The sequence below is a fragment of the Chelonia mydas genome, chromosome 5 (genome assembly GCF_015237465.2).
Source record: "Chelonia mydas isolate rCheMyd1 chromosome 5, rCheMyd1.pri.v2, whole genome shotgun sequence".
Classification (NCBI taxonomy): domain Eukaryota; kingdom Metazoa; phylum Chordata; order Testudines; family Cheloniidae; genus Chelonia; species Chelonia mydas.
In genome coordinates, this window is record NC_051245.2 from 224828 (window position 1) to 235268 (window position 10441).

Genomic DNA, 10441 nt, shown 5'->3' on the forward strand with positions numbered 1-10441 from the left:
ACCAATGCCTCTCCTGTTCCTTCTTACCACCACATGGTCTACGATAGAAATCTTTGGTGTCCTCGGCTCCTTCTCCTACTGTGTCATTTCTGTAAATATATTGTAATGTTACGAATTACACCTGATAGGTCACGCACAAGAACTGCTACGAATTATACCTGATAGGTCATGCACAGTTTGAGTCTAGGCTTAGGCACACGAATAAAGTTCACAACTGCAGAGTTTCCAGAGACACTAAGTTTATTACACTCGAGCGTGGTGCCCCCCTGCTAGTCAGGAGGGGACCCCGAATGCAGGTTATACAGAGATTATATACCTTTTAGCAAAGCATGTTGCCCTCGTGCATCGGAAATCTTAGCCAATAGACAAACCTTTTTCTTATCTCCCACCTATCCCTGCTAGGTTCATTCCCCGTGCTAAACTGTTATCCCATCTCCCCTCCATGGCCTTGAAGCAATGCATCAGTAACTTTTCTTGTCAGGATGGGAGGCCCACAGGAAAAAGGCCAGGAGGCAGGGAGTTAGGAACAGACAAAGAACGGAAACTGGGGAGTTGAGACAGGCCGGAGGCGGGGGGGGGGGGGAGGTTCACAGGAATGCAGTACAGAAGGAACACTCCTCCTGGTGCATGATGTGCTTGCTTTTAGACAATGGTGGGCCCCAAACGAAAATGGAGTCACATATGCTAACTTTCCTTAACAGTAAATAGTTCTTAGATCCTTTCCACCATTGATGAAGTTCACAGTCCAGTGGGACCTCAATTTTGTTTTTTGCCTCTCACCAATCTTCCCTTTGGTCCTCTAGCCGTATGCTCTATGGCCCATTGTCTATGAAAGTGGCCTTTCTAATTGCCATAACATCAGCCAGAAGAGTCGGTGAGTTGAGAGCACTCATGGTGGACCTGCCATATACAAGAAGAAAAGGTCTTGCTATGCCCCCACCCAAAATTCATCCCATTCATAATACACGGTCTCCCACAGTATTCTTGTCAGCAAGTTAAAGAAGTATGGGCTGGATGAATGCACTATAAGGTGGGTAGAAAGTTGGCTAGATTGTCGGGCTCAACGGGTAGTGATCAATGGCTCCATGTCTAGTTGGCAGCCGGTGTCAAGTGGAGTGCCCCAGGGGTCGGTCCTGGGCCGGTTTTGTTCAATATCTTCAGAAATGATCTGGAGGATGGTGTGGATTGCACTCTCAGCAAATTTGCGGATGATACTAAACTGGGAGGAGTGGTAGATACGCTGGAGGGCAGGGATAGGATACAGAGGGACCTAGACAAATTGGAGGATTGGGCCAAAAGAAACCTGATGAGGTTCAATAAGGATAAGTGCAGGGTCCTGCACTTAGGACGGAAGAACCCAATGCACCGCTACAGACTAGGGACCGAATGGCTAGGCAGCAGTTCTGCGGAAAAGGACCTAGGGGTTACAGTGGACGAGAAGCTGGATATGAGTCAGCAGTGTGCCCTTGTTGCCAAGAAGGCCAATGGCATTTTGGGATGTATAAGTAGGGGCATAGTGAGCAGATCAAGGGACGTGATCGTTCCCCTCTATTCGACATTGGTGAGGCCTCATCTGGAGTACTGTGTCCAGTTTTGGGCCCCACACTACAAGAAGGATGTGGATAAATTGGAGAGAGTCCAGCAAAGGGCAACAAAAATGATTAGGGGTCTGGAACACATGACTTATGAGGAGAGGCTGAGGGAACTGGGAATGTTTAGTCTACGGAAGAGAAGAATGAGGGGGGATTTGGTAGCTGCTTTCAACTACCTGAGAGGTGGTTCCAGAGAGGATGGTTCTAGACTATTCTCAGTGGTAGAAGAGGACAGGACAAGGAGTAATGGTCTCAAGTTGCAGTGGGGGAGGTTTAGGTTGGATATTAGGAAAAACTTTTTCACTAGGAGGGTGGTGAAACACAGGAATGCGTTACCTAGGGAGGTGGTAGAATCTCCTTCCTTGGAAGTTTTTAAGGTCAGGCTTGACAAAGCCCTGGCTGGGATGATTTGATTGGGGATTGGTTCTGCTTTGAGCAGGGGGTTGGACTAGATGACCTCCTGAGGTCCCTTCCAACCCTGATATTCTATGATTCTAAAGTATCAGTATTTTTTCCTAAGTCACATGCCTTGGATGAAGAGAAGTGGCTGCATTCTCTGGACATCTGAAGGGCACTGACCTTTAATCTACAAAGAACAAAAGTTATTAGCAAGACACCTAAATTATTTGTTTCCATAGAAGAGAGATCAAGAGGTCAAACTATATCTGAGCAGAGACTTTCAAAATGGATCTCTGGTTGTATTATCCTTTGCTACCAGCTAGCTCACATTTCCCACCCCTTCCCTGGAGGGATGAGGGCTCGTTCCACCAGAGCACAAGCAATCTCTGCCACATATCTGAGAGACATGCCTGTACTAGAGGTATGTAGGGCAGCCACCTGGAGATCCTTGCACTAAGCATCATGCTTTGGTCCAGTCTTCTGCTGCAGATCCAGCTGTGGGGAGAGTAGTATTTCAGTCAGCAACCACTTTTGTGTCCTCGCATCCACTTCCTGTTTGACTATTGTTTGTTAATCTCTTACATGTGGAATACACGTAGGGACCACCACTCAAATAAAAAATGGAGGTTACTTATCTGTAACTGCATGTGCTTCAAGATGTGTGGTCCCTATCTGTATTCCTCTGCTCACACTCCAGCCCCTCTGCTGAGGATTATCTGGATTTGTGGCAAGAGGAGGAATTGGAGAGGTGTCTGTCCACAGTGTCCCTTATATCATTGGTTCAGAGCCCAAGGAGAGCTATGGCACCTGTGTGGACCCACAGACATGGCTTGCTAAAAAAAAAATTCTGAACCCAGGCCTATGGTGCACATGCATATCCCATGTGTGGAATACAGAGAGGGACCATGCATCTCAAGGAACCTCCAGATACAGGTATGTAATCTCCATTTGTGTTTGATTAAACAGCTTTGCAATGGTCTTGTTTTTCAGTAGCCAGGCCCTTATTCCCATGAACTATGGGTTCTGAATCTGTTTCTGCTGCCTGATGTTCACAATAGTTCATATTTTTTCGTATTACCCCTGTTCCAAATAGGCATTCCAGCTTTTAATAATCCTGAAATGTAACCAATAATTCCATCCAGACTTTGGAGTCTCCTATTTTGAAAGATTCCAGATCGTGGGATGATCTCTTGCCTGGCTACTGGGTCATGTGCACATTCCTGATAAGAAACTATTATACTAATTAATAAAGAAGCATACAGTAATGATACATTTGCTTTTACACAATAACCAAATTAAGCCATATTCCAATGAGAGAGATTTAGTAATACACATGTATGCATGAACTCACTCTGCTTAATAATATACAGTTTAAATAACAATTAGACCAGGTCCAGCTAGTGGTCTTTATAATGTCTCTTGTGACGGACTTGGACCAGAAGGATGGAAGAGAGTAGTGGAAGGCAGGTATATCAGCCTCAGAATGAGCAGGTCCCTGTTCCTTGGATAGCCAAACAAAGGCTACTCCAGGCTAATCAAGACACCTGACGCCAATTAACCAGTTAGTCGTTAGGCTAATGGAGACAGCTGGAACCAGTTAAGGTCCTATTCATACTGCTTAAAAGCTCTCCTTTCCAGCTCTCTCTCGAGAGCCCAGGTGAAAGGAGTTGGAGGAGAAGAAGCATTGCTGAATCTTGAGGTAAGGGTGAAGCTGGGAAAAGGGGACCACGGGGAAGTGGCCCAGGGCATCAAAGCAGCGTCAGTGGTGAAGGGAAAGCTGCCAACAGCTGCAACCATTAGGGTCCCTGGGCTGGAACCCAGAGTAGAGGGCAGACCTGGGTTCCTCCCTCCCCCCATACTCTATAGAGATCCCCTTGAGAGGGGAAGCAGGACTCAGTCCAGGCGGGAGGCTGAACTGCGCCCACTGAGCTCTACAGAGCAACAGAGTCTGTGGTGTAATCGCACCTTCCCATCTCCCATATTGGCCTGTGATGAAAGTAACGCAATAGGCTGTGACTCTTACCACTACACTGAGAAAGAGAGGTCACACTGGGGTCTTATCGAGTTTCTGAGGCCACTGAATCCGCCCAAAAGCGCGGGACCCACCAATACTGGCTTGGAACTTTGTCACACACTATATACTCAGTTGTCCATAAATGGTAGATTGATGTTCTCGTGGGTTGATAGGATCATTGCTATGGCCCCAGCTTTGGAACGGTCTCTAGGAGGAACCCCTTCAGTGTGCCAGATCCCCTAGGGTCTCACACTTCCTCCAGGGTAAGCCACGTGGCTTTACCACCTCCTTCGCTTGGACCTCTGGGTCTGCAGCCCCCCTGCTTCACACCATGAGCTCAATTTAGTAAGTTCAACTGAGACAGACCCTGATGGAGATTTGGATGCTCTTCAGGGATTAATGCACCTCGCCCTGCATCTGCAGTGACTCTCACAGTGTTGTCAAAACAGTAGGGCTTATTAGTCATGTGGAACACAGCATAGGAAATCTTTAGGTTCTTCTTCAAGGAGAAGTAGTCCCTGTGGGTGCTTCACTTTAGGTGATTGTGCACCCCTGTGAGGCAGTGCCTGGTTGGGTTACACATGCACTGTCCCTGTCTCGCGCTGCCTCAGGCAGTTATGTACCGCAGTGCTCAGTTCCTTCTCTACTGCCTTTGGCTTGAGTCAGAGCACTTAGCAGCACCTCTGTACCCAACCCTAAATAGCATAGTTATTTAGTGAAGAGTTAGTTGTTGACTAGCTTATAGTTAACTTTCCGTCCCTGTTTATTTTACTTCCCTTTTTATTAAAAAAAAATTCTCTCATATTAGGAAATTGTGTCAGTTGTTAGTGATCCTTTAGAGTAGAGTAGTTCTCCCTTGTAGGAGAAAACCATTCTCTAAGGAGCATGCCTGGCTTCCTGGTTTTAAATGCTGCCTTATGTGCAGACTCTCTCTCCTGGTCTTGGACGGGCACTCACAGTATGTCCGCTGCCTTGGCGAGATGCACGTCCCGCAGAAGTGCTCACATTGCCATAACCTGAAAGTGTGCACCAAGAAGGCAAGAGACCTGCAGTTGAAACTCCTCATTATGGAGAAGTCTCTGCACCCAGCATCTGAGCCTGAATCACTGCCTCTCTCCCCCCTGGACAACGGTCTCCCACAGCAGCCTCTGATGGAGACTGTGCTTTATTGGCTCAGGCAAAAGAGCACTCTGCCAAGAAGGCAACTAAAAAGCGGGCTCCAACTTCTACTTCCTGGGAATCTGCCAAGAAATGGCGTTTTCCAACTCTGCATACCCCATTGGTACCGACCACCCCGGGACCTTCCACAGCCAAGATAGTGGATCGTCCAGTACAGTGAGTACCACAAGAGCAAAAGACCCTAAGTGGGCTAGCTCAGACAAGGGCAACAAAGGGAAATCGAAACCCTCTGCCTTGGCACCATCAAAGACTATGAGACACTTGGCACCACTGCAGACCATGGTGCCATCTTCTGTTGGCACAACCCATATGGTGTGATCCTCAGCACCGACAACCATACCACAGCCATCGGTAATACCCAGAACACCTTCAGTGGCACCAATGCTCCCAGTACTGCAGCAATTCCTGCGCCAGAAAGACTTGCTGGTCTCCTTGATGCCGGAATCTCCTCTTCTTGTTACTGACATTCCAGCTTGATCAGTACCGAGCTATCTCACCAGGCTGCCCAGATCTGCTCCTCCTTTCTCGAGTGATTAGGATGACGATGACGAAGGAGAAATCTGCTCCTCACATCACTCTTCCCCTCCATCCACACATCTACCAGACTAGGGCCATGACAGCAAAGGGGTTATCACACAGGGTCTGAACCTCAGAGCTGTTACGTGCACCCATGGATGCCACCAATGCTTTTCCCACCACAGTGGCCTTACTGGAACCAATGGGCAGCATACCCCCCAGAACATCACAAGCCTCCCAGTTCACCCAGGGTGAGGTCACAACATTCCTGTTCACCTTCGGTACTGGGACCCTCTGAGTCCCCAGAAGAGGCAGTCGGGGAGATGGAGGAGGTTTCAGACCAAGAAGCTGTGTAACGATGCTCGTTCTGGCGGGACCCAACAGAGAGTACCAATTCAGGACAAATTGCTTAAAGCAGGGCAGTTACAGCCCAAGGCTGGGGTTTCTATACACACCAAGACAAACCAAACAAGCCAAACAGAGAGGACTTTGGTTTTACCCCACTGGCTAAACACAAGTCACACAAGAAATTCCCTTAGACACTCCAGGTTCCCAGTATCACCACCAGTGCCACTCATTATGGGGACAAATGGTTATGAAAACCAATACCCAGTAAAAGAAAAAAGGTTCTCTCGATCCCAAAGGACCAAGCCCCAGACCCAGGTCAATATACAAATCAGATCTTACCCACAAATCATGCTGTTGACAATCCTTTAGAATCTAAAGGTTTATTCATAAAAGGAAAGAAATATAGATGAGAGCTAGAATTGGTTAAATAGACTCAGTGACATACAGTAATGGCAAAGTTCTTGGTTCAGGCTTGTAGCAGTGAAAGAATAAACTGCAGGTTCAAATCAAGTCTCTGGAGAACATCCACAGCTGGGATGGGTCTTTCAGTCCTTGGTTCAAAGCTTCAGTGTAGCAAAGTCCCTCCAGAGGTCAGAAGCAGGATTGAAGACCAGCTGGAGGAGCTGTAGCAGCTTTTTATAGTCTCTTGCCATGTGGTCTCTGCTTTCTTTGTCCCAAGGACAAGCTGCCCATCCCATGGCCTGGAAACACCTCAGAGTTCTGTCCATAGGCAGGTCCCTGCATGCCTGGCTGAGTCCCAAGGCATGTCTGCCTTCTCTCAATGGGTCATTTGTATATTTGATGGTCCTTAATGGGCCATCCAGCAGGCTAGGCAGAGCTGACACCAACTTGTCTGGGGTGTCACCCAGAAGCATAGCACAAGTTTGAACTACAGACAGTATAGAGCCAATACTTTAAAATTTTAAATACAAAAATGACACATGCACACAGATAGAATAATCATAACTAGCAAACCGTAACCTTCTTTTAGACACCTTATTTGACCCCCTTTATACAAGATTTGGTGCCACTACAGGACCTTGGTTGCAACAATGTTCTGTACGGTCCCAGTTAGAATCATAGAATATCAGGGTTGGAAGGGACCTCAGGAGGTCATCTAGTCCAAGCCCCTGCTCAAAGCAGGACCAATCCCCAATTAAATCATCCCAGCCAGGGCTTTGTCAAGCCTGACCTTAAAAACTTCTAAGGAAGGAGATTCTATCACCTCCCTAGGTAACGCATTCCAGTGTTTCACCACCCTCCTAGTGGAAAAGTTTTTCCTAATATCCAACCTAAACCTCCCCCACTGCAACTTGAGACCATTACTCCTTGTCCTGTCCTCTTCTACCACTGAGAATAGTCTAGAACCATCCTCTCTGGAACCACCTCTCAGGTAGTTGAAAGCAGCTATCAAATCCCCCCTCATTCTTCTCTTCTGCAGACTAAACAATCCCAGTTCCCTCAGCCTCTCCTCATAAGTCATGTGTTCCAGACCCCAATCATTTTTGTTGCCCTTCGCTGGACTCTCTCCAATTTATCCACATCCTTCTTGTAGTGTTTGTGCCCAAAACTGGACACAGTACTCCAGATGAGGCCTCACCAATGTCGAATAGAGGGGGACGATCACATCCCTCGATCTGCTGGCTATGCCCCTACTTATACATCCCAAAATACCATTGGCCTTCTTGGCAACAAGGGCACACTGTTGACTCAAATCAATAACATCACAAGCTGCACCAGCAGCAAATTTCTTATCCTTTTCCCTGGATGAAACCATCATGCCCCCATCTCCCACCGCAGGGGATGACTTTAAACAAGTTCAGGAGCTCTTTAAGAGAGTGGTAGACTCATTTGACATTTTACTAGAGGAAGTGGCTGAATCCCAACATAAGCTACTAGGTATTTTGCAGACATGAACCTCCCCCAAAATTGCTTTACCAATTTAATGATGCACTCATAGGACTTGCAAAAACCATCTGGCAGACCCCGGCAACAATCCCACCCATCTGTAAAAGGTTGGACAAAAAGTATTACGTGCCCTCTAAGGGAATGGAATTCTTTTTCTTGCATCCCACACAAAACTCTCTGGTGGTGGAGGCAGTGAATGAACGGGGAGACAACACCACTCCAGCACCACCCTGTATGTTAGGGATGTTAAAGACTAGACCTCTTCGGTCATAAGACCTACTCATCGGTGACTTTACAGTTCAGGATTGCCAACTATGAGGCATTACTGGCTAAGTACAACTACACAAATTACTCAAAACTGTCAGAATTTGACTATTCAGGGTAAGTAGGCCCAATGGCCTGTGATGGGATGTTAGATGGGATGGCATCTGAGTTACTACGAGAATTCTTTCCTGGGTATCTGGCTGGTGAGTCTTGGCCACATGGTCAGGGTTTAGCTGATCGCCATATTTGGGGTTGGGATGGAATTTTCCCCCAGGGCAGATTGGCAGAAGCCCTGGGGGTTTTTCACCTTCCTCTGCAGCATGGGGCACGGGTCACTTGCTGGAGGATTCTCTGCACCTTGAAGTCTTTAAACCATGATTTGAGGACTTCAATAGCTCAGACATAGGTGAGAGGTTTATTGCAGGAGTGGGTGGGTGAGATTCTGTGGCCTGCGTTGTGGAGGAGGTCAGACTAGATGATCATAATGGTCCCTGCTGACCTTAAAGTCTATGAGTCTAATTCCTGCTGGAACTAAAGAGAGAACAATTTAGGGCCATCATTTCTGAGGGGCGGCATCTGTTTGCTAGAACAGCATTGCAAGCTTCATTGGATTCCACAGACACAGTGGCACAGTCTGTTCCCACAGTCATAGTCATGCGACACACATCCTGGCTACACTTCTCTGGTTTTCCCAGAGTAATACAATTGACGGTCAAGGATCTTCTGTTGAAGATCCTAAACTATTTGCAGCCAAAACTGTTGAGTCCCTTCACATGTTGAAGGACTCCAGAGTGACACTGAAGTTCCTGGGCATCTACATGCCTATGAACAAGTGAAAACAGGGCAAGTACTGTGCATCACAAAGATTTAGGTCTGCACCTTACACACAATCTCACAGGCAATACAACCCACAAAGACAGAAACAGAGACCTGCAAGATGATGACAGCCTCCACACCAGCCTTCGAGATCCAAGCAAATTCCCTTGAGACAACAATATGTGTAATGACCCAGCCACTCCCAGTCTCTATTCAAACCCAAGTTAATGGTATCTAGTTTGCATATTAATTCAAGCACAGCAGTTTCTCGTTGGAGTCTGTTTTTGAAGCTTTTCTGTTGCAAAATTGCCACCCTTAAATCTTTTACTGAGTGGCCAGAGAGGTTGAAATGTTCTCCTACCGGTTTTTGAGTGTTATGTTTCCTGATGTCAGATTTGTGTCCATTTATTCTTTTGCATAGAGACTGTCCAGTTTGGCCAATGTACATGGCAGAGGGGCATTGCTGGCACGTGATGGGATATATCTCATTGGTAGATGTGCAGGTGAGCAAGACCCTGATGGCATGACTAATGTGATTAGGTCCTATGATGGTGTCACTTGAATAAATATGTGGACATAGTTGGCATCGGGCTTCGTAGCAAGGATAAGTTCCTGGGTTAGTGTTTTTGTTGTGTGGTGTTTGGTTGCTGGAGAGTATTTGCTTCAGGTTGGGGGGGCTGTCTGGCTCCTCCATCCCATTTACCTCCATCCCCCCTACCCACCCGCCCTCCCTGTCCTTCTTCAGGGATCCCTCTCACAAATTTCTACTGCAACAGGAATTAAATCATCTCATACACCTAGGTGCAGTAGAACCAGTACCAATACAACGCTGACGGGATTCAATTCACATTACTTCCTAATCCAGAAAAAACTGGAGGATGGAGGCCCGTTCTTGAGTTAAGAAAACTCAACAAATTCATGAAGACCCAATGCTTCAGGATGGTCACATTAGCAACCATAATTCCAGCACTGGAAAGAGAGTCCTGGTTCTCAGCCTTCGATCTCCAGGGTGCATATTTTCATAAAACAATACATCCCTCAGACAGGAGGTTCCTCTGGTTTCTTCTAGGAGCAGACCACTTTCAGTACAAAGTAGTGCCCTTTGGACTGTTCACTGTCCTGCAGGTATTTTCGAAAGTCTTCGTGGTGGTGGCGTATCACCTCCACACACAAGGGATCATAATATTCCCCTATTTGGACAATTGTTTACTGAAAGCATCGACTCGACAAGGGACACCAGAAGCTACTCAAAACACAGTAGCTCTTTTCACACATATAGGCCTACAAATAAATGCACAAAAATCAACATTGATGGATCACCCCGGGGTGCAGCCTGGCACTGTAAGACTGCTCTGCCCCCGAACTCTCTCCAGCCTGGGCTGTCTCTCACAATGCCTTGCTTGTG